This window comes from Camellia sinensis, chromosome 3 (genome assembly GCF_055761805.1).
Source record: "Camellia sinensis isolate YWXY chromosome 3, ASM5576180v1, whole genome shotgun sequence".
Taxonomy (NCBI): domain Eukaryota; kingdom Viridiplantae; phylum Streptophyta; class Magnoliopsida; order Ericales; family Theaceae; genus Camellia; species Camellia sinensis.
This window is the reverse complement of record NC_138963.1, coordinates 47078444-47102563: the sequence shown is the minus strand read 5'-3', so window position 1 is coordinate 47102563 and position 24120 is coordinate 47078444.

Sequence of the window (24120 nt, the reverse complement as noted above, 5' to 3'; positions counted from 1 at the left end):
GGGGAGAATTATGAGGAGACGAGCCTATCCAGCACTTGATGCTCTCTCTGGTGAATGGTACGGTCCAGATGATCTCGATGTTGCTCGTTCTGCTTGTTGCTGACCAACCAAGTATGAAGGTGAGGGTATTCAGTCTGTTGGCTAACCGTCTTCTGCCTCTTAGTCTTTCTTCGACGTGACCCACTGGTGTGGCTGCTCGCCGCCTCACTCTGTACCGAGATAGGCTGGCTTTGTTGCCCAGACTCATTTCTGGGGAACTTCTTCACTGGTGGCTCTCTGGATGAGCTCCTCTGTCGTAAGCGAGAGGGCTCTACTTTAGTCTTCTTTTCTGTTGGATCACCCAGTACCCTTTTAAGTTGTGCTTTCAGCTCCTGTATCTCTATCCCCATGGAGTCTATGATTCGATCTCTGTAATCCTTTTCCAGAAGAAAGTGATGAGAAGAACCTCCAGGGAAGGGTAATCGATGCTCGACGGATTCAGGGGTCCAATTATTGTTTCCAGTTTGTTCTTCTAGGACTGTTGGGAGTGCCAAGCCTTTGTCCTTTGTCTTCTCCGTCTGTGGAGTATGTGTCAAAGGTGGGATGTCCTCAATCCCCATCGCTAGAACTGAGTGCAGAGCTTAGAGACAAAGTGATCCACGTTCACTGCATCAATTGTGCGTATCGGATTCCGCACTAGATGAAAGTGGATCGGGGCTTCACACTCAGTTAGACTATCCAAGGATTGAGGTTCCTGCCACAAGAAACACTGTAAGAGCTGCCCGGCCGGGGTTGGCCAGATAACCCCTCCGGTGTGGGAATTAGTGATCGGAGAAGAGATGTAGAGAGTTTTGTTTGGAGTAAGTGGGGTTCAGCTTGGATCAGTTTAGTTACCTTCAATGTGAAGTTCATGTAGTATTTATAGGGTTCCTTGCTTGTTGCTCAAGATGGTTTCATGGAGCTTAGGTGCTGCCAAGTTTCTTTTTAGCATTGCCCAAGGTGGGGGACCACCTGGTAGTTGTCATAGAATGCACATACTCATTGTAGTCATGCTGATAACAAACCACATTCTTTTGGTTTAACAGTTTCCGTGATTCTAGGTGTAGGGGACCAGCTGAGGTGGCATCCTCCATGTGCATGCATTCATAGCTTCCACATTTCTCTAAAGGGTTTCCTTAGCTCGGTACCGCTGTGCCTCGGCTCGGCCTTTTAAAAGATCGTTTATAGAGATGGGTTAGTCCATTCGGATATCTTTGTATGGGCTCGGCCCACTTTAGTTCGGCACATAGATTAGGTCTTGCAGTTCGGCCCAGCCCAACATCGTGGCTGGACTAGCCTTTCCACTGCAGGTTGGGCCCAAATGCTTGAGGACTTGGGTATACTGTTGATCATGGAGTTGGGCTCAATTGGCTTGCCCATATATTCATCTAACCCACTTGGATTTGGGCTTTAGTGGATTGAGCCGGCCCAAGGCTTGGATCCAACCCATTTCATATTCAGCCCCTTCAATGACGAAAGATGAGTCCTTCCGTGGCTGCTATGTCTAAAAATAAAATAAAAAAATAAAAACACAAATTATAGTGATAGTCGTTGTAATATCAATTTAGTTAATGTTGTTTTATTTGTAATAATTTTAATATTTAATTTTGCATTTTGCGTTTTTCTATATATATAGTATATAATCAAATTTTGTATATAAAAAAATTATATAGATAATTTGCGTTGTTTGGTTTGTTTTTAAGAAAAAAAAATTTTCATAATTATTTTTTAAAAAATGGAAACTAATTTGATAAAAATAAATATTAAAAAAATATTTTAAATTTTTTTAAAATAAACTAATTTTTTATTTCTTTAACCAAAATAGTTTTTATTGTTCTAGAAAAAATTTATGAAAAAAATTTATGAAGATCAAAGCAAACATGGTGATGTGTTTTTTTCTTAAAAAGAAAAAAAGTATGTAATTGTAGTAATAACAAAATATCATATCTTCTATTTCATTTATAACTTTGATCAATACAAAAGATGACATGCAATATACATTGATAAATCCTAAATTCTAAATCTATAGCATATGGCATCACTACAAAAATTTCAGTTTTTTCGCGATGGAAAAATGCCATCGCGAATACTCCTAATGCCGTCTTAAAAAATATTTAGCGACGGCAAAGGGAGGGTCACAATAGAGGGTGTTGCTAAAACGTTTTAGCGATGACATGATGTTGTGGCCTTTTTTTTTGCGACGACAAATGTTGTCTTTTGTGATGGTGTTTTACTATCGCCTATAATATGTAAAAAAAAAAATGAGACCTTTTACGACTGCAGTATTGTACTGTCGTTAAAATTTTTATTTGAGATGGCAAAAAAAATGTTGTCGGGATTTTTTTTTTTTGCGACAGCATGACCTCTGTCGCCAAAATTCTTTTGCAACGGCATTGCCTATGTCACCAAAAAAAATATACATTTTAGCTTTGATGTTTTTGCGACGATGTGGTGCCGTCGCACCAGAAAAAAAAACTGCAATAAAATTATTAAAAATATTAAAATTACCTGTATTAAATGAAAAAAAAAATTGAAAAAGAAACCAATAATGGCATAATAATATAAAAATTCCTGTATAGAAATAACAATTTCTCCATAATAAAATATTCTTGCATTCATAACTACACATCAACAAAATTACCCCACTACATAATGTTACATAATATATATATATATATATATATATATATATATATAATTTTTAAATACATAATGTTATTCACAATTCAAAATAACATAAACCAAAAACAAAAGTTTTCCTCATCATTCTTCATGGGTAACAAAAACAAAAGTTAGTCGCATTCTTCACTGGCATTCATTCCACAAGAAGCAAACTCCTCGAGAAATATCTGAAAACAAAAAATAAAAATAATTAATGACAATATAATTATGTGTTAATATGTTAATTACAAAAAAAAAACATAAAAATTTAACTACTATGCAATTACAAAAATAATTAAGTGAATAATTTTGCCTAGACTGAAATCCGGCTCTAACTCCTAAACCGGGAACCCGATTTGAGTCCCATCTTCTCCCACAGGTATCTCGTGCCAAGGCGGTCGTGTGTGCCAAGTTTCATGCGAATCCAACACCGTTTGGTGATTTTGGGGCGTCAACACCTCGAATTCTAAGTTTCTTAAGGAACTAGTTTGCCGCTACCGAAATTCGGCTCTAACTCCCAAACCGAGAACCCAATTTGAGTCCCGTCTTCTCCCACAAGTCTCTCGTGCTTAGGCGGTTGTGTGTGCCAAGTTTCATGCTAATCCGATGCCGTTTGGTGATTTTGGGTTGTATATTTCCTTACCTTCTTTACACCTTGCATATTCTTGGTTCTATTCTTCCTTTCCTTCAATTGCTTTCTTGACTTCTCCACCTTTGTGTCCAGGCCGTTTTGTGAAAGAGAAATAGACAAGATATAAATACAATTCAAAGAAAATGAAAAACTTTTAGAGATAAATTCCATATGCTCACTTTATTACTCTTATCATGATAACAAAAGGATACATAGGAAACCTCAATATGACTTGATACTGCCATGTACTCGCAAAAAACAAGCATATTCAATTGAGTGATTTACATAAAATCCATTCTTTATAGTTGATACTCAGAGCTTAACACACGCGTGCATACAAGATTGAGTATTTTGCATAAATACTTTCTAGATCCCATTTATTCCTTAAATACAAATGTGTACTAAACTGATCAGGACCATTTGAACACTAAAACATAGGTCTTGAATTTCCAAACCAATAAAAATCATTTGACCAATATACAGGAATTTCCAAGCACAAGTAGTCAAGATCTCAATATCTTCAGAAATAATTTAGAAAAGAATGAACATAATGTATTGAGTTCTCTTAAAAAAGTTTATAAAGCCATAAAAGATGAGTATGACTATTTGACCCAATTTAGCATAGCAGGTGGATCAAATAGTACACAGAACAATTGAAGTTTGTTTTTAACCATCACAATTTTGAACTCAAGATACATTTCAACATTTTAGCATTCAGGTGGATAAAAAATGTGCCATCTTTAATTCTCTATGCGAATAAATCTTATCATCTTATTCTCATGTTGTGATTGAATTCTTCACTGAATTCAAACATAAACAACGTTTTATTGAGAATTACTGCACTGCACTGCGTCAAATAAGAGAAGTAAAAAAGAATTCAACAGCATGATTGCTACTAAAAAAGATCCTAAATCAATGAATCTAAAATGAAACCCATACATACCGAAGCAACATAAATTGCAAACAATAGAAGAGAGAATGTTCATTTCAGTGCAAATTAGACTCGACTTTCTTCGCGCCCCCCCCCTTTTGGAGTGTCTCGAATTGGTCCTATAGTTCGGACTCCTGTCACGGTTCCGAATCTAGTCTTACAAAGTGCAATGTGAAAATGATAAACACCAAAGAGTTCAATCCGGCAAATCATTTTGGAAAATCAGATTTTGAATCAAATAATGCCAAAACTGGATTGCTTTGCCAAATTATAGAGTCGTCACCTAAATGTTTTATTTTGGAAAATTTAGAAAACCCTGACTTGTGCCAAAGGCCACGTGTCTGTCATCACCAAAGTTGCCTTGGCTCGGGAACTTGGGTACGAGAGAGGAAGGTCCTGAAATGAGCACCCCCGCTCACCCGATCAAAGGATCAGCCTCTACTATCATGATATGTTGTTTTATAAACCTCATGTGTTCTTATCCGATTATTAGCTAACTTTACTACGTGACGCACACATACAAGTATAGACTAAATCACGAGAATTGGAACGAATTCAACTCATGTTTGTTTTCGAAAATGGTTTGATGGTGCCACTCTCAAGTGGGCTAAAATGCGGATTTGCCACCCTCGGGTGGGCTTAAAAACATGATTTGCCATTTCGCAAAGTGGGCTTAAAACTCACAATCATCGAATTATCCCAATTCAAGTAACAAAGCCTTCATCCACAGGCATTCATGCAGTTAATCAAGTAAGCACATAGCCTCATGGTAAGCATGCTATCATCACAACACTCACACTCATGCAAGTATGCTAAAGAATAAAACTTACATTGAAATACGATGTAGTTTGAATGAAACGCCGAGCCTCAGTGTATGCAAGACAAATGAATGATGCAAACATGCAAGCATAAGGTATGCTAATTGAAAATGACCCTAAACTAACCATCGAAAGCGGTTAAGTAAAAGGGAGAAAGACGTGGGGTTGAAAGACATGCACACACACACACATGGTTATTACAACATTATGCCCTCACGAAGGAGGGTCCGAATAAGCTAAGCTACACTAAGCTAAGCTAATCAAACTAATCTAATTAAACTAATTAGACTAATTATTACAAAATGAAATAAAGAAATAGGTAAACTAAGCTACTTAATTATTACAACACTTAACTAATTAACAGCTAGTTAATTAAATTACAAAACCAATGTACACTAATTAAACATGTAAAACACTAAACTACACTACCTCAGCTTGGCTTTAGGAAGTTGAATATGCATGCATTCAATTTTCGCCCTGAAAAGCCCACCGGTTTGCTCTTGAGGGACTCTGTTTACAAGGTTACTTCAAGAACTTTCTGCTCCAACTTACCAAACCAATGTTGAGGACTACACCAGTGGCCTGCCGGCCATGATTGGTTGCTGCCGGCCAAAAAGAGGCACTACCGACCAAAGATGTAGCACTGCCGACCATCAGTGGACCACTGCCAGCCACTGGTGTGCTGAATCACTACACTGCAACAGAGCACAAATAGAGGAAAATGAAGGGTTTTCCAAGGATATCTTTGTACTATGCCCCTCCTTATCATCTCAAAACATCAAAGGAGTGGCACTCTTGGATCCAAAACCACCAATCAAGCATTTTCAATGCATGATGGCCAAAGATCCAAGTTGTACACTTTCAATAAATGCACAAAACAAGACTCAAAGGACCAACACCCTATCATGCATGATCAAGGGTGATGGAGACAAAGGAGATTGGCTCATTTCATCACTTTGAGTATGAAATGGACCAATCTACCTCGTGTTCAATATAACGTCTGATTGAACACATGCACAACATGCTTATCTTAGCCATGTTTTTCTTGTCCAATTCTTGTTTACTCATTTTAGCATTACGAAGCCATTCTTTAATCAGTTAAGTCCAAGATGAATGTCCTCTAATGAGAGAGGGGTCAACCAAAAGATGGTTTAAGACATGAGAGAGATCATGCCTTTGGTTAGGAGGAACCCTCAAAAGAGGGTTAAAACCATTGAGCACAAGCTCTATCTCAAGCTTAAACATGACATTAAGGTTAACCAACCCTCAAAAAAAATGAAAAGTGAAGAAATGAGGGAGGTTGTAGATATTTCAGTGCTGAAATGACATGAAAAATAATACTACAACATGCAAACAACTCATGTACAACATGTTAAGAGCCAAAAACACTAAAGCTAGTGAAGAACACTACACTAGAGGCATGCAATATCAAGCTCAAATAACCAAACTAGCTCTGGACAGAGCTAAAACATGCCAAAACAGTGGCCAAAACATGCGGAGATTGAAACATAGATGGCAAGAAAAACATGCTCATATGGTAGGCTACAAACAAGACTCAAAGCACAACTCTCAAAAGCAATGAAAGAGTGAAGTAAGTGAGAGTGTGATAGAGCTAAACACACTGAAATTACATGTTAAATGATGCTACAACATGCAATGATCTCATGCAAAACATGTTAGAAGCCTTAAAACAATGAGCTAGTGAAGACCATTATAGTATAGCCATACAATACAAAGCTCACAAGGGACAAACACTTTAAAACAGTCCTAAAATAGTTTAAAATGTGTCCTAAAACATGCTTGAAGTAGGCTAAAAAAGTGCTAGAATGAGAGGCTAATACATAGCACAAACTAGACTATTAAGCACCACTGCACTACAAGCATACAAAGCAAGCCTCAAGTGACTTAACCAGCCCCAAACAGAGGTAAAAAATGGCAAAAAAGTGGCAAAAATATGTTGAGACCAAGTCATAAAATAGTAGAAAAATATGCTCACATGTTAGGCTATCTACACTTATAAACAAGACACAAGGAGGGGAGGCCAACCCCTCCTACTTTGGACCTCAAAATATGGTTTTTGTTACTGAAAAACCTCTGAGTTTTAGTGGTAAAAAGGCCCAAAAAGTTTGATTTGAAGGTGATGAGAAATGGTGCAAAAAGCTTAACAAGCTAAAGAGAAAAAATGGAGGACAACCCGCTAACTCACAAAGGCTCAAACCACCACTTTTAGGACTGAAAAACAAAACTTTTTACATGCCAAAACCAGCCTTGAAATGGTGGAAAAAGATGGAAAAGCAAGTATGAAAAACAAACTTAAAAGGAGAGAGTTATGCCTCTTGAAGCACAACACAATTTTAGGCAACAAAACCAAGCAAAATCACCTCCAAGGGCTCCAAGAAGACCTTCTAGAACCTCAGCTCAAGGATAACCAACTTTGGTCAAGGATGTATAGGCAAAGGAGAAGTGTCTCTACACTTGTATACACTTATGCACAAAGGTTCAAGAGAGAGAAATCTAGAGAGAGAGGCTACCAAATTTTTTTTCCTCAAATGTTCTAACCTTTAAAACAATAGAGAAGGCTCTCTATATATAGAAGAATGTAAGCCTTGGTCGAAAATATCCCAGAATGGACAGCTAGAATACAAATATCTGCCAAAATTTGACTTTTTCCATCAATGGCCGGCAAGCCATCATTGATGGCCGGCACATGTCCATTGTTGGCCGAAAAGAATCATCCTTGGACGGCAGGTGGCCGGCATAGGCCATTCATGGCCGGCACATGGCCAGAAAATCCCATTCATGGCTAGCAACTTCCACATCTAGTTGGCCAAAAAAATCTGCTTTTTGGACCCAACTTCAAATGGGAATATCTCCTTCGTCTGGACTCCTGTGCAAGTCATTCTTGAGCCTAAATTGAAGCCCTGGAAGTCTTATTTACAATGGTGGAAGCCTCACATCAAAATTCTAACTGTGCAAAAAGATATGCCTCTTTTAGTGAAGATTGCTCAGTTTCGATCCTATCCGGATTCATGTCGAACTTCTCATCAACTAGTTTTCTTCTCTTCTCTCCTCTTTTCTTCAACTCCAAACCCCTAAATTAGGTGTTTTGAAATATTTTTTAAACACGCAACATTTAACAAAATACGAGCGTCGAAACATTGTAGGAACTCTTTCAAAAACTATTTTGAAAGAGAGGGTCTTAAGATCTAAAATATTTCGGTCAAAATGGTTTTGGTCCAAAAAGGGGTGTGAAGTTGGGATTTGAAGCTCCTCTTGCTGAAGAAATCGAATTTTTTCACTGCACATCTTTCATCACCAAGTAAATGATCAATACTGCCCAAGTCTTAAGGGTGGTAAAAAGTGGAGTGTCAACAGTTGCCCCTCTTTGACAGAGCTCGAAGTCATAAAATGACGTGAGTGAATGTCAAAGGCCAGAGACGACCCATTTTTGATAAGGCCAAAGACTTGGACAAATAAACAAAATGCAAATGTGGAAATAGATGGTTGTGCCCGCACCTGCCTACGTATCCGTTTGCAAGGAATCAAACCAGCGTAGTTCAGGGGCAAGATGCAAATGGTTTGCATAATGCAGAACATAACTTATGATCATGCAATGAGGGCTGTAAGGAAACATCTAGATGCAAATTTTAGGCAAAGAAATGCTACAGTAAACTCATACATAAGCAAGTAAACATGAACCGAACCACATTTCATGCAGAAAGGATGTAAGAAAATTATGCAAATTCAACTGCGCATCACACAGGAAAGGTAAAGAACAATAACCGTCGGGCGCACCCGAGGCGGCAAACATGATCCCAACACATGGCACAAGGGAGAAAAAGAAGTAATGATAACAAGTGAAACGCATCCAACCATTATGCAATCAAAGCAAAGAGCGGTATAAGCATCAAAAATTTGTTCAAATGCATTTAACCAAAGCATCCTAACGCACCATGCGCGAAAGGGAAAAGGGAGCGGTGCAAACACCGGAGGGTGTTATAAACATCAGAGCACGTTCCAATGTTTCTAACCCAAACAAAGAGGTATAAGCGACGAACTACGTTCCAAACGTTTCTAATCGGAAGAGAGGTATAAACATCGGGCGTACCCGAGTGTTTCTAACCAAAGCGAGGTATGAGCGTTAGACACACGTCCCAAACGCTTCTAACCAAAGGGGTGGTATAAACATCGGGCATACCCGAATGTTTCTAACCAACGCAAGGTGTCGGTGTAAACACTGGGCATACTCGAGTGTTTCTAACCAATGCAAGGTGTCAGTGTAAACACCGGGCGTACCCGAGTGTTTTTAACCAACGAAAGTTATGGTGTAAACACCGAGCATACCCGAGTGTTTCTAACCAATGAAAGGTGTCGGTGTAAACACCGGGCGTACCCAAATGTTTCTAACCAACGCAAGGTGTCGGTGTAAACACCGGGCGTACTCGAGTGTTTCTAACCAACGAGGTGTCGGTGTAAACACCGGGCGTACCCGAGTCTTTCTAACCAACAAAAGGTGTTGGTGTAAACATCGGGCGTACCCGAGTGTTTCTAACCAACAAAAGGCGTCGGTGTAAACATCAACGAAAGGCATCGGTGTAAACACCGGGCGTACCCGAATGTTTCTAACCAATGAAAGGTGACGGTGTAAACACCGCGCGTACCCGAATGTTTCCAACCAACAAGAAGTTATGTAAACACTAGGCGTACCTGAATGTTTCTAACCAACGAATGTTTCTAACCAATGAGGAGTGGTGTAAACACCGGGCGTACCCGAATGTTTCTAACCAACAAGAAGTGGTGTAAACACCGGGCGTACCCGAATGTTTCTAACCAACAAGGAGTTCAAATGACAGGAATGATCTTACCTGGAGGTCCTCTGAATGAACTGTGCATATAATATTGTGCCTTATGCTATTAGGGATCTTCTGTTTTTTCTTGGTTACACTTCCAAACCATAGGTACTACTTTTCTTCCTGGCCATGTTCACAACTTTGCTTATTCTCCAACAGGGTGACAGACTAGGTTGGTTCAGTATCTAGAATTGAGGCGCATACATGCTACCTCAACCTATGGGGCTTCCATATAGATTTCAAGCCGGGGATGCACCCCTGGGTATTTAAACCAGACTTTAGTCTCAGAAATTCCAAACCTTTGTGTTCTAGGCATCAGCCATTCGAACTCTAGTTTCCACCGTCACAGTTGATCTCCTAGAAACTCATTGCAAACACAGCCAAGATGTCTTTGATAGGAATGGTACTTAGGGAGAGCACTTCTGATCGCCATTCTGGCTTTGAAGTAGGCTTGAGGTTGAGGTTGAGGTTGAGGTTCATTCGTACTTCGGAGCATTAAAAAGGCCTGAAGAGGTACATATGGAATGCAATCTCAGAATTTGCTGAAGTTGAAACACATTCAGATGCTCCGTATGTTCCCTCTTTTATTTTGCTTTGCAGTTTGAAACCCATGTAGCTTCAGATAGGTCCTTGCTCTATTGTTCTCACATAACCCAGGTTGAACCCTGTAGTTTTATGAAAGAACAAATCATGTTTTGCACAAATGTGGAGAATGGCATGGCACTCTGAGCACAAAATGATTTTTTTTTGAAATTGAAATGAGAAATGAGTTCTCGACCGGGTATTGAGCCTACAACTGACCGCAGTCAAAACGACTTAACAAAGGAAAAACAAAGGTAAAACAACCTAAACACATCTATAAACACTCAAAACGACTCAAAACAAGAATAAAAAACAACAAACACAACACGTAAATGTGTTCCAACAACGGGAGACCTCTCAGTTCATGAGGAACTTGTTTCTTCGGGTATTGTTTCCCACCCTTTCTCATTTGTGATTCTCACATCACTTTGGCACTTCATCTCTATTTCTCTGACAAGCCATTTCCTCACTTTTTTTCTCAGCGCACATCTCTCTATTCTTCAATCTTTCTTATTTTTTTATCCCTCCCCTGGGTGGTTGATGGATAAACAGGAAGTTGTGGGCTCTTGCCCCTTGTATTCTACTAGATTCTCATTCTTCTGCTTACAACAGTGAGCTCTCCCACAGAGGGGTTGTGTCACGACTGGAGTAAATCTGCAACTCACATCGGTTGACGATGCCCCTGGCTTAGCTTGATCAAGGTGAGTTACAGCATGTCCCACCGGCCAGGCATACAATTGATTGGTTTCACACATTGCATTTTCTACATCCCCATTCCGGGTCAGATGCCAATCTGGGTGTGATCGTCCGAGTGAAGGAACCGAACATCCCACTCCAGTTCATGCTTCGCACTTAGCTTGATACCTCACCACTTAGAGGATGAGAAAGCTTTCGGCTTCAATTGTGCCCTTTTCTGGTGAATATGGTGCCCTTTCTGGCAAATATGGTGTTTTTTCTGGCAAGTATGTTGACAGCGGGGGAAAAGACAGAAAACCTGACTCAACTATGTCTCTAGTTCGTCATTTTGACCATTTTTTGTTTTTGGCTTTCTACTAAAACAATTTTGACCAATATGAGAGTCATATTAACATGCTTGTTCAACTTTCTGATTGGAAATCATGTAAGTCAGGTTGTAAGCACTGAAAATTTTCCTTTTTTGGGTCCAAGAAATGGTCCAGTTTTGGAAAAATGGAGTAATTTTTGAGAAAATTAGTCAACCTCATTAAAAATCCTCAAAACTATTTTTGCAGATGGCCACTGCTCAACCAACGTGGAATTTACTCTTGAGATACACAATCTCCGATCTGAACTTGATTTGTCTTGTAACTGAATCTTCTAACAGAATAGGACGATCAATTTTGAACGAAGACAAGCCAATTTGCACATGGATAAATAGCCAAGTTTGAACAAGGATAAACCAATCAACATGGATGAGCCAAGCAGGCTGAAAATGTATTGGGGCCGGACTTCATGATGAAGTTTCCTACGTATCCCAAACATGGGAATCAGGCCGTATGTAGTTCCGGGTTGAGGTTCACTCGGGTGTTGACACTCTCCTTTTGCGCTCTAACTTTTACCGAGGTCGCCCTTCCGGGTTTTCAACCTTGCGAGCTCTGTTTTTTTTTTCTTTTCTTTTCATATCTTTTATTCTTCTTTTCTTTTCTTTCTCTTCATTTTTTTTCCATTTTCTTTATTTTTGTTCTTTTCTTTTTGTTTTTTTTCAATTGCTCTAACTTTTTCTTGGGTCGCCCTTCTGGGTTTTCAGCCCAGTGAGCCTCTCAAGGATAAAAAAAAGTTTAACTTGTCCATATTGATCAGTTTTGAAATCTCGAAGCCATCTGAATCCAGGGGAATGAATGCTATTCGTTGATGATGTAGGAGCCCATCCAATCGTGTCTGAATTTTGCCCCTAGTGTTGTGGATAGGAACTCGATTGTCCTTCAGCAATAATTTCTCTTATTCCAGCTGCTGGAATTTGGCTTTCTTGCCAGTCTTCATTGGTTTGTGGAATGACCCATCTTTTGAATCTTTGAGCACATCTGACATTTTTGCCCCTAGTTCAAGGGCTACTTCTGATCTAGCATTGCAAGCTTCCTTTGATAACATCTGACCTTCTTGATCTAACTTTCTTGCCCCTAGTTCAAGGGCTACTTTCGATCCGGCCATACAAGCCTCCTTTGATGACATACGACCTTATTGCCCTTTGTTCAATGGCTACTTAAAATCTGACCCTGCGAGTCTCATATTTTGGTTGATCGTTGAACATTCTGAACATTCTGAATCAAAGTTCAATGTTTGAAAGCGAAAGGGGTCGAGTCTCAAGGCCGAGAGTGATCCTATGCTGCACAATCTCAAGATCAATTCCATACATGTCTTTGCATGACCACACAAAACATTTTTTGACATCTTTTAAGAAAGCGACTAGTCGTTTGCGCTGAAGACAATGTAGAACCTATTTGGACTAAGCTAGGATCCTTCTTAGTACTCACATTAACAAGCATGATCTCATTCATTAAGGGCTTAGCATGCCTCTCTTCCTCTCAATTGATCAAATTTTTACAAATCCCAAGGGATTCCTCCCTCTTTGTTTTCATCACAGTGTTCAAAAAGTTTTGAAAAACTTAGTCAATGCAATGATTTCAAGGCACAAAAAAGTAGGTGAAAAGCACTGTCGTTTCATTCAAATCTTCTGGCACAACTGGCTTCATGGCAAAACCGACTCAAAAGAAAGAGTGTAAAAGACAAACACAAAACAAGATAGTGATGTCCGAGGTAACACACCTGAAATCACCTGACTCTAACACAACAGGACTGCCTCGATACAACAAGACTGACTCAAAACAACAAGAAAAGACTCAATACAATACAACACAACACAACTGACTCAATACCCCAGTCAGAAAGTAAAATAAACAGCATTCACAAAATGCTCAAAACAGTGCGTGCCATTCCCATATCTGGAGTAAAATGAACGCCCTCAGCAGGTGATTCATCCCCTGATCACATAATCACCTTATCCCCCAAGTTCATCGATCCAGTAGCGATAGACTTTCCAAGACCTGGTGCGACGATGACCCCGTTGTCAATCAGATCTTGTATTTCATGGCGAAGACGAAAACAACTATCAGTGCCATGTCTGATTTGTTGATGGAAGGCACAGTACTTGGCAGCATCATGCTTAGCTAGAAGGGGATCCAGGAGAGGCCGAGGCTCAAGGGGTTTGAGATGGCCCTTTCATATAAGGATTCGGAGAGCTTTGGACAAGGTCATGTAGAGGGGTTTGAAGACCCTCTAGCCTCGGGGTTGGCACTTTGTAGGTTGTGTGGTAGTTCTGGATGTGCCAGCAAAGGGATTGGCAGGGGTTGACTGGGTTTGATGATCTCTTCCTAGTGTAGGATCGGAGCCAAAAAGGGCATTTTTGGTACAACATCCTTTTTTCCGACTTGTCCCTTGATTCGAAAAGTCCCCAACTTGAGCAACAAAAATGTCATCTATAGTTTTTGCAACAACTGCAAACACTTGCTGTTTGTTCAGTCCTTCGGCTTTCAAAGCCTCAACAGCCCACAGAAGGTGTTCAAGGAAACCAATGCCTGCCCCTACCTTGTTCTTACCATTTGCCTTCACTTTGCCAAGGGATTGGCCTTCTTCTAATGCAGTCTGTCCCAAGATTGGGGAGCTTTTTGGCATGAAATTTCTGGCATGTGATGTGGTCGATGACGGAGCCAATATTCCAAAGACTAGATCTGCCATAGTTCCCTGAAGATCTTCAATCATTCTCATCAGCTCAGAAATAGTGGGTTCATAGGTTTGAGATGATTGGGGTTCAAGTGTATCCATCATGCATAAATCCATGCTTTCTGGGATAAAAACCTCAGGCTTGGGTAGATGGGCTGGGGTGCTGTATACGCTGGGGTTGTAGGTGGATGGCAATGTATGGATTAAATTGAGATGTAGAGGTGACGGGTCAATACTAGCCCGAGGTCTTTTTGGTGGATGCAACAGTTCGTATCATGACCATGTTGTTGATGATAGACATAGTATTTAGCTGGGTCATATCTTGGTGGAAGAGGATTTGAAAGGGGTTGAGGTTCTAGGTACCCTTCTTCTCGTAGTATTTTCAAAGCTAGAGAGAGACTCGTGTAAAGAGGATGGAAATTTCGGGCTTGGGGCCGAGTTGAAGTAGTTGGTTTTTGGCCATTGAGGGAAGTGGTGCTAGTGTTTACTTCTGAGCATTTCGCAACTGTGCTACCATCAGTAGTAGCATTGGAACCTCGAACAACATTCTTCTTCAAAGGCTCATTATCTTCCACAAAGATCCCTTGTCTGAGGGCATCCTCGATTTGAACCCCCATTTCTTAAAGGGCTGGGGTCAAACCCATTGGCCTCAAGATATCAGAAAATAGGCGGAGGTACACCATTGGGTCTCCAGAGCCGTCGAAGCGGTCAATATGTAACATTTTAAACCGCTCTGGTAAGGTAACTGCAGATTCAGTATACCCGTCCTCTAAATTCGGGATGGAGTTCACTCTCTGTGCTCGTTTGAATAACTTCTCCAGTTTGTTGACCTTAAGTGCAGTTGGGTTAACCACAAATTCAAACAGAGCTTGGGCTTGATAGACAAGAGCTTTAGAGGCCTGTGCTGGGATTCGCTCCGCCAGATTACCCTGAGTCTCTTGGACATTAGCAGTATGGGTAGCGGCTCTAGGTGTCAGGTTACCCGTGGGAGGTGCATAAGATGCAGAGGCCGCAGCTAGCTGTGGTTGTTGTTGTTGTAGCCAGGTTATCACTTCGGCCTGACGAGCCGTGACTTCAGCCCGACGAACTGCGTCCTGCTGCAGTGCCTCGATTGTCTGTTGCAGGAGCTGTATCTGTTCTTCCACACTGGCTGGGGGATACTGAGCCATGGGAATGGGTGATTGATCTAGTGCTGAGCTGAATGTAAACAACTGTTCCCAGACCAGACTAGACCTAAGTAAACTGAGGGGTGACTGTTATACAAACTGTACTAGTGAATTCTGCCTGAACCTTCTTTGTCTTGTAACCAGTGGGGGTGAGGTAAATACAAGTTGCTTCTGAACCAATTCCGACCTGACAAAGTCTATCGATACAAGTCCAGAGTACCCGGGGGATATCGGAGCCTTCCGAAGCTATGGTTCCAAGACTACCTTGCAAAAGAGAAAACAGACAACACCTTAGCCTGATTTCACTAGAATAGATATGAGCATAGCTGAATGACTGTGCTCTTTATTGAATTCTGTTCCAAAATTTTCTGCCTAAAAACTGATATCCTCAAACTGATACCCAGACTTGCAACTGATACATACATTCCTGTAGAGACACACCCTAACAACATATATCAACCAAGTGAGAACCAAAACACCCCTATGGTGGGGTAGGGTTTCCCTGTCCTAATTTCGTCAGGAATTAGGGGTTCGCTACGCACGCATGCGGTTTCATACAATCCTGTATTCGGGTGAGCAACCTGTCCTAGTTTGGAACAGTCTCTACGGCTTTCGATATGCAACTAGGTCAATTGGTCGAAAAGGGTGCCTCAGCAAGACCACCAAATATATCTCTCGCCCCTAACACCGAGAAGTGAAAGGAGGATCAAACGATACAGCAGTAGTCCAGATCCAAGGTTTGTGTTCCCATCATGGCAGAGCCCGTAACCGGTCAGCTTTATGGCAAGCTTTTCCAAGCGAGCCTCCGGCAAACCGTTCAAGAATAGCAGATGGCAAACACTATGACTTAGTGTGGACGTGCCGCAAGGGCCTATGCTTACCACAGTTCGGACTCAATATGTCACGGTTCTGAATCTAGTCTTGCAAAGTGCAATGCAAGACCGATAAATCACCAAAGAGTCCAAATCCGGCAAATCATTTTGGAAAACTGATTTTTAAGAAAGAAGTGCCAAACATGGACTGCTTTGCCAGATACAGAGTCGCCACCTAAATATTTTATTTTGGGGAATTTAGGAAACCCTGACTCGTTGCCTAAGGCCACGTGTCCGTCATCACCAAAGTTGCCTCAGCTCGGGAACTTGGGTACGATTGGGAAAGGTCATGCAATGAGCACCCCCGCTCGCCCGATCAAAGATCGGCCACTACTAAACATGATATCGAGTTTTTGAAAACATATGCATTCTTATTCCGGTTAATTAGCTAATCTTTACTACGTGATGGGCACATCAAAACTAGTATAGACTAGATCGCCTAATTTGGAACAAAACATCGCATATCCGTTTGTTTGGAAAATGATTTGAGATTTGCTACTTGCAAGTAGGCTAAATCATGGATTTCAATGAATTGTTCCAATTCAAACAATCCAACCTTTACCCACAGGCATTCAAACAGTTATATCACATAAGCAATTAGCCTCATGGCAAGCATGCTTTCATGGAAACATTAACACATATGCAGTATGCTAAAGCGTAAACACTCACAGTGTACTCCGAGCCAAAACAAGGAACTAGTTAGTAATCAATGCATGATCCTAGTTCATGTTAACAATGGCTAATGCATCACATGCAAAATGCAACTAGAAATAGGCTCGGCCATTCTAAGATGGCATGTGAGATGCGACATTTCGATACATGTATTCAACTTGGAATTGAAATACGATGCAATTAGTATGATACGCCGAGCCCGGTGCATGCAATACAGATGAATGGATACAAACATGTATAGCATAAGGATGCTAAAATGAAATATGCCCTAAAAATAACAATCATAAGTAGGTAAGTAAAAGGTAGAAAGACGTGACGTTGGAAAACATTCGCATACTCACGCACACTTATTCCAACAATTGTGCCCTCTCGAGGAAGAAACCGAAAGAATAATACAAATCAACTAATTAACTAACTAACAAGAGTGTTGTTTTTGCTAAGGAGAACTGGTCATTTATTCCTAATTAATTAACTAACTAAGGAGATCTGGTCATCGACCATATGTGAGGCTCTCGGCCAACAATTTGTAGCCGACCGACACTTCAGATGGCCGACCGGCCATCTATTCCTACAAAATGCTGTTTTTGCTGCAGCAGAGGACAAACAGAGCATGGTAATGCATTTACAATACAATGTGTGCACAACCATCCTCCCTATCATGTCATGAACTCAAGGGAGTATGGTTCTCGACCCTCGGACCATCAATCACGCATTTCAATACATGATGGCCAAAGGAGCCGAGTGTGCAATTCAATATCAAATGAAATGCACACAAAACACATAAGGGGCCCCCAACCTCTATCATGGTTGATCAAGAGGCAAGGGATGCAAACATGCAAGCAAAACTAATGCAACATGAGCATGTTAAGGACAATGCCATACAAGGCTAATTGTAATAAGCATGCCAAATGCGATGCAACCTAGACAAGCATGCAAACATGCAAGGCATGTGACAACATTCAAGGATAGGCAAGCATGTAACAACATGTGAGGCAAGCATGCAAACATGCAAAGCAACTTAACAAAAGTGCATGCCAAATGCAAGACAACTCAAGCATGCAACAACATGCAATTGGCCAAGTATGTGACAACATGCAAGGCAAGCATGCAACAACATGTGGAGATGGTCTTAAACCAAAATGGATAGCTCTCAAATAGGCCCAAATCAGTGGCCAAAGTGATGCAACAAGGGCATGAAATACACATACAAACATGCATGCTAATGGTCCATTACTTTAAGCATAGTAGAGCAACTTTTAAAAACACTTAACAGGAGACAAACATGGATATTACGCAAACATGTTAAGCTCTGAAATCATGCAAGCAATGATGCCAAATCAACCAAACCATGCAAGTAAGGCATGCAATAAAGCCCAAAACTTGAAACTACCCAAGGGACTCAAACCAAGGCTACATGAAGCAAGCCCCAAAGGGCCAAGGGGACCTAAAACAGTCCCAAGGCAGGTCTAAACAAGACCAACAGTGAGATCAAAACTAGCCAACACAAGCTAGAACATAATGCCAAAACATGAGACATGCAAGGCCACAAAAGAGGTGTTACACTACACCTAACACAACCAAACATGGCATGACTTATGCAACCAAAATCAGAGTTATGGCATGTTAAAATGAACTCACTTAGATGGCATCCCAAAGACCCAAGCATGGTGGCATACACAATGGACCATTCATGAGGCATAAAACACAAACCCTTAAAACATTAAAGGAGTAATAAGTGCAAGTGTTTGAGCATAAAACATGGACTAAAATAACATTACAAGTGATGCCAAATCACTGAAATGATCCGAATAGAGCATGCTAGTGACTCAAACACCCAAAGCTAACAAGTTAAATTGCATGATAGCTATACAAAACAATGTAAGCATAACCAAAACAATAAAAAACCGAGCTCAAGCATGTTAAAACAAGGCTAGAAGCTTCATGAATTTGAGCCAAAATCATGCTAAAATGACATGTTACAACATGATGCATGTTAAGGCAAATCATGGGATTACATGACAAGTACATGAAGCATGCATGGTATGTCTAAACCAAGTCAAAACAATGCTATATCATGGCAAAACAAAGCCTAATATATACTGAAATGAAGCTAAAACAAGCTAAGCATACAAGCTACAAACATAAGCCATTTATGCAAGCATTCAAAACAACAAGGAGAGGGGATGACCCTATCCTATTTAGGACACCAAAACCACCTTTCCACCACTGAAAATCGTCTAGATTTCAGTGGTAGAAAGGTCATGCAAAGCTCAAAGCAAGGGCCAAAAGGGATGGCCTAAAACAGGGCCTAACAAGGCGCAAGAGGAGGGAAACAACCCCAAACCTCAAAATGACCTTAAAAAAAGATCTAAAGCACACAAAATTAGAACTTTTTTCAGTTACAATCTAAGCTTAAAACAATAAGCAAGAAGGGGTATTAAAAGCAAGAATGCTCACCCTTGAAGAACACCTTCAAGAACACTACTCCAGCACCTTTCTCTGAACAAAACCACTCCAAGAACCCTAACAACAACTCCTTAGAACCTCAGCAACCAATGATGGTGTAATGCTAGGTGTTTGTGTGTAATAATATGAACAAAAATCACTTTAGGTCACAAATACACACACAAATGATAGAGAGAGGGAGATATAGAGATAGAGAGATACAACTTTTTCTAACCCTAATTTCAGAACCCCTGAGAAGGGAGGAGGAGCTCCCTTCTTATAGAAATCCAATTTCAAAGCTTCCAAAGCAAGCTAAACCAAGAAGCAAATCCCTCCATACACGTGTATGGAGGGGGTCAATTGGCACAGCTGGCACAAAATACCTGCATAAAGCAGATGAACAGGGTTCGGCCAGCAAAAATGGCCGATCGACCAACACAATGGCCGGCCGACCAAATAAAGTGCCGATCGGCCAACACTTTTGGCCGATGGAAGGAAAACAAAGCCGATGGCAGGAAAACAAGGCCGATGGCCTCAAGCGTTGACCAGTGGGCTGAGGGGATGGCAAACAAGCCACCCTTTTCCCTCAGAAGCAAAACACAAGTGTTTGGTCCATAACCAAGCACAAAACAGACAAGTTGAGAGATCTTGAGGCCAGGCGGGCGGCCGAGGCCTCCGGGAACTCAAAACGAACACGAGCAGGGATGATCATCGAGTGTTCAAACGATGACGTCCAAGTCTTGAGAACGGTCAAAAATGGGGTGTCTACAGTTGCCTCTCTTTGACAGAACTCGAAAGTCATAACAATGACGGGAGTGAATGTCAAAGCCCAGAGACGACCCATTTTTGACAAGGCTGAAGAGTTAGACAAACATACAAGACACAGACAAAGATATGCGCCCGTAGGCAGAGGCAAGATGCAATGACAATGCACAAAGCCAAACATAACTTATGATCATGCGAAGCTGTAACGAAGCATATCATGCAACAATTTTAAGCAAGTGAATACAAATCTAACTACATTTCATGCAGAAAGGATGTAAGAGAATTATTCAATTCTCGCTACGTCTCACACGGAGAATATACAATACCTATGCGGTTCGTCTGGTCGCGCCAGCTTCAAATGAACCGTACATACAATATCGTGCCTGAAAGAGGAAGAAACTTAACAAGTGCAATATTGTTAGCAACATGCATAACAATGCAAATTAAAACTGTATGACAATGCGAGTGAAGTGTGCATAACAATACAAATAAAACATGCGAAACAACGCAAATTAAAGACGTACATAACAATGTAAATGACAAACGTAATAGCGTAAGTTAAAGGGGTACATAACAATGTAAGTAACAAACGTAACAATGCAAGTTAAAGGTATGTGAAACAACGCAAGTTAGAGAAGGTGCGAAATAACGCAAGTTAGAAGGGTTGCAAAACAATGCAAATTAATGGGTTGCAAAACAATACAAGTTAGATAAGTCGCAAAACAATACAAGTTAGATAGTTGCAAAACAATGCAAGTTAGTAGGTTGCAAAACAATGCAAGTTAGAGAGTTTGTAAAACAATGCAAGTTAGAAGGTTGCAAAACAATGCAAGTTAGAAGATGCGAATCAACGTGAGTTAGTGGGTGCGAAACAACGCGAGTTAGTGGGTGCGAAACAACACGCATGACGAGCGAGACAACGCAAGTCATAAAGGGGTGCAAAACAACGCACATGATGAGCGAGACAACGCAAGTCATAAGGGGGTGCGAAACAACGCACATGACGAGCGAGACAACGCAAGTCATAAGGGGGTGCGGAGCAACGCACATGACAAGCGAGACAACGCAAGTCATAAAGGGGTGCGAAACAACGCACATGACAAGCGAGACAACGCAAGTCATAAAGGATGCAAAACAATGCAAAAGAGGCGTGCAAGACAATGCAGATAAGGAAATGCATGACAATGCAGATAAGATGTGCATGACAATGCATGTACTGAAATGCATGACAATGCATGTGCTGTGTTGGAATGCATGACAATGCATGTAATGTGCTGGAATGCATGACAGTGCATATAATGTGCTGGAATGCATGACAATGCACGTAATGTACTGAAATGCATGACAATGCATGTAATGTGTGCATGGCAATGCTTGTGAGATATGCATGACAATGCATGTGAGGAATTGCATGACAATGCGTATAAGATGAGGTATGTGATGATGCCAATGAGACACGCGAAACAACGCGGATGGAGGGGCGCAAGACAATGCAACTTGAAGGATGTGCATGACAATGCAAGCATGGCATGCGCGACAACGCATAAGAGACATGCATAACAATGCAAGGGGTGCGCGCTACAACGCTTATAGTACGCGCATAACAATGCAAACGTGGTGTGCGCTACAACGCATATAATACGTGCATAACAATGCAAGCATGGTGTGCGCTACAATGCATAAGAGATGAGCATAACAATGCAAGAAATGCATGATTATCATAAGCAAGACAAAAACATTGTAATGCAACGCATTTAAAGAAGTTTCTGAATCTCGCTAGATACAAAAGGATACGAAAAATGATACACCTTGCGCGTACCAAGCATCGCACATGGAAGGTATGATTCGAGGCCAACACGGAGGCCGGTTTGAGCTTCAACAGTGTATTTTCTTGCACTTTCTTGAGGAATGAAGGTCCCAAACATCATAGCTGACCCAAACAAGGGTGTGGGAGGTGTATCGACCATAAGGGGAGGCTGCCAGCCATCCATTAGCCACAAAATAAACTCATCGGCCAAATATTTGGCCGATCGGCTAACAATTTGGCTGACCGGCCAAAAAAAGGCAATTTCGGGGCAGTTTTGTCTTTTGGCCACGGGTCTTTAAATATGGGGTTCCAAACCCCATATGCTCAGTTCCTCAAACTCGAAAATCTTTCCTCTTTCTCTTTAGGTGATTTTCTCGCCTTCAATCCTCGTTTTTCTCTTGTTTTCGACACTTTTCATTGTTCGATTCGCGAAACCCTTCCCGTTTCGCACACTTTGAACCGAATAAAACTCAGTTTCGGTGTCCTTGGTTCCCACCACTTGGGGTTTGTTTGTGACGTCCCAAATTTTGATAATATAATACAACGAGGCACCGGGGTTTAACTAGAGGATACACATCATTTTTAAGCACAAAATACAAATAATTACACTAAAATAAAATATTAATAATAGTTACAGATAAAATTCTTCAACTCTTTAAATACAAGTCAGTTCCTTGATACAAAAAGATTATCCAAAATACAGGAAATATACAATCTAATTTCTAAGGCAGCCACGGTTCCATAAAGCTTTTAGGGATTCTATTCTTGGTGTAAAACTCGCCTTCACCTGGCATAAAATGCCATGAGCTTGGAATGCCCAGTAAACACACACACCCTGACCCTTTTCCCATTCTAAATACACAAGTAACATAATGGCACGGTCATAACATACAATGAAAGCAATAATTAGCAGAGCTTATAATTAAATTTCAGTTCTCATGAATAATAGTCAATTTTAGTTAGTTCTAGGCAACTCCTCGCAGAATGCCGTTCCTACCCAACCACTAACACTGGCCACAGGCAATTCTGATTTTCCCTTGGTTAATACAATACCAATGCGTCACTTACTGCATGACCACCAGTGCGTCACTTACCGCACAATTACCAATGATGCCCACGCACCTAGGTTACATACCCAAGTGGTGACATCACGGTCTGCCCCAAGGAAACGGGCTTCCAGGGATACTCTCCCTGTGTGAAACCCTCACTGCCACCCTTATGCCTTCCATTTCCGTTAAGCTGCCAGAATATCTCTCGTGCCATGTTAGGGTTCGGAAACACACTTGCGCAAGACTTCAAAAAAATGGCATACATTCCACTATATCATACTCTTGAATCCATCGTTCATTATCTCATAAAATTTAATACAATTATCGCAACCCATTACCATCCCATTTGATTTCCCCTCTATTAAGTGCATTATGTTCTCAGTTATAGCAAAGCATGGTCAGTATAATTACGAATCCAAACTAAACAACAAGTAATTTATTCATGGTAAAGAAAATTTACAATTTATCATAGATTACATATCGAGACTAAAACATTCAAGAAACATAGAATATAAGAGTTGCAAACCAAATAAGAGCATATTAACACAAATTTCCAGATTTCCAGATTTGAACCAGTTCGAAAATAACTATGCAAAAAATAGTTTTATTGGCCCTAAAGACCTGGCATCATGTGAGTTGGTAGAAAAATAAGTCTAGTTTCAAACTCAATTTACGAAAGTAGGATAGCTATTTTATATTTTAAGATAATTCAGAATTACCAAGATCTGTCCAGATTCGTTGATCGTTACGCAAATCGATTTTTCTCTGAAACCCCTCACTCTCTTGAGTTCAAACAAATTTTAGTTAAAATATAACACCAAGATTAAGATTTTGACATAAAATTGGGCTCAAGATTATTTTTCTGAAATTTTCTAAAAATAGATAAAGTTGACTGTTTTTCTGGTTCTGTGAGTAACAAACTTAGAAAAATTGTTTAGGTTATAAAAACGCATCCTTAGGACCTACAAAAAGTACCACATACTCTAGACATACCAAATATTGTACCATAAAAACAGATTTTGAGTTTATGGAGTTTTGATAGGAAAATAAATTCAAGAGTGGGAAAAGATTTGCTGCTGGAAATTTAAGAAAGAAAGAGAAGCACACCATTTCTTGAT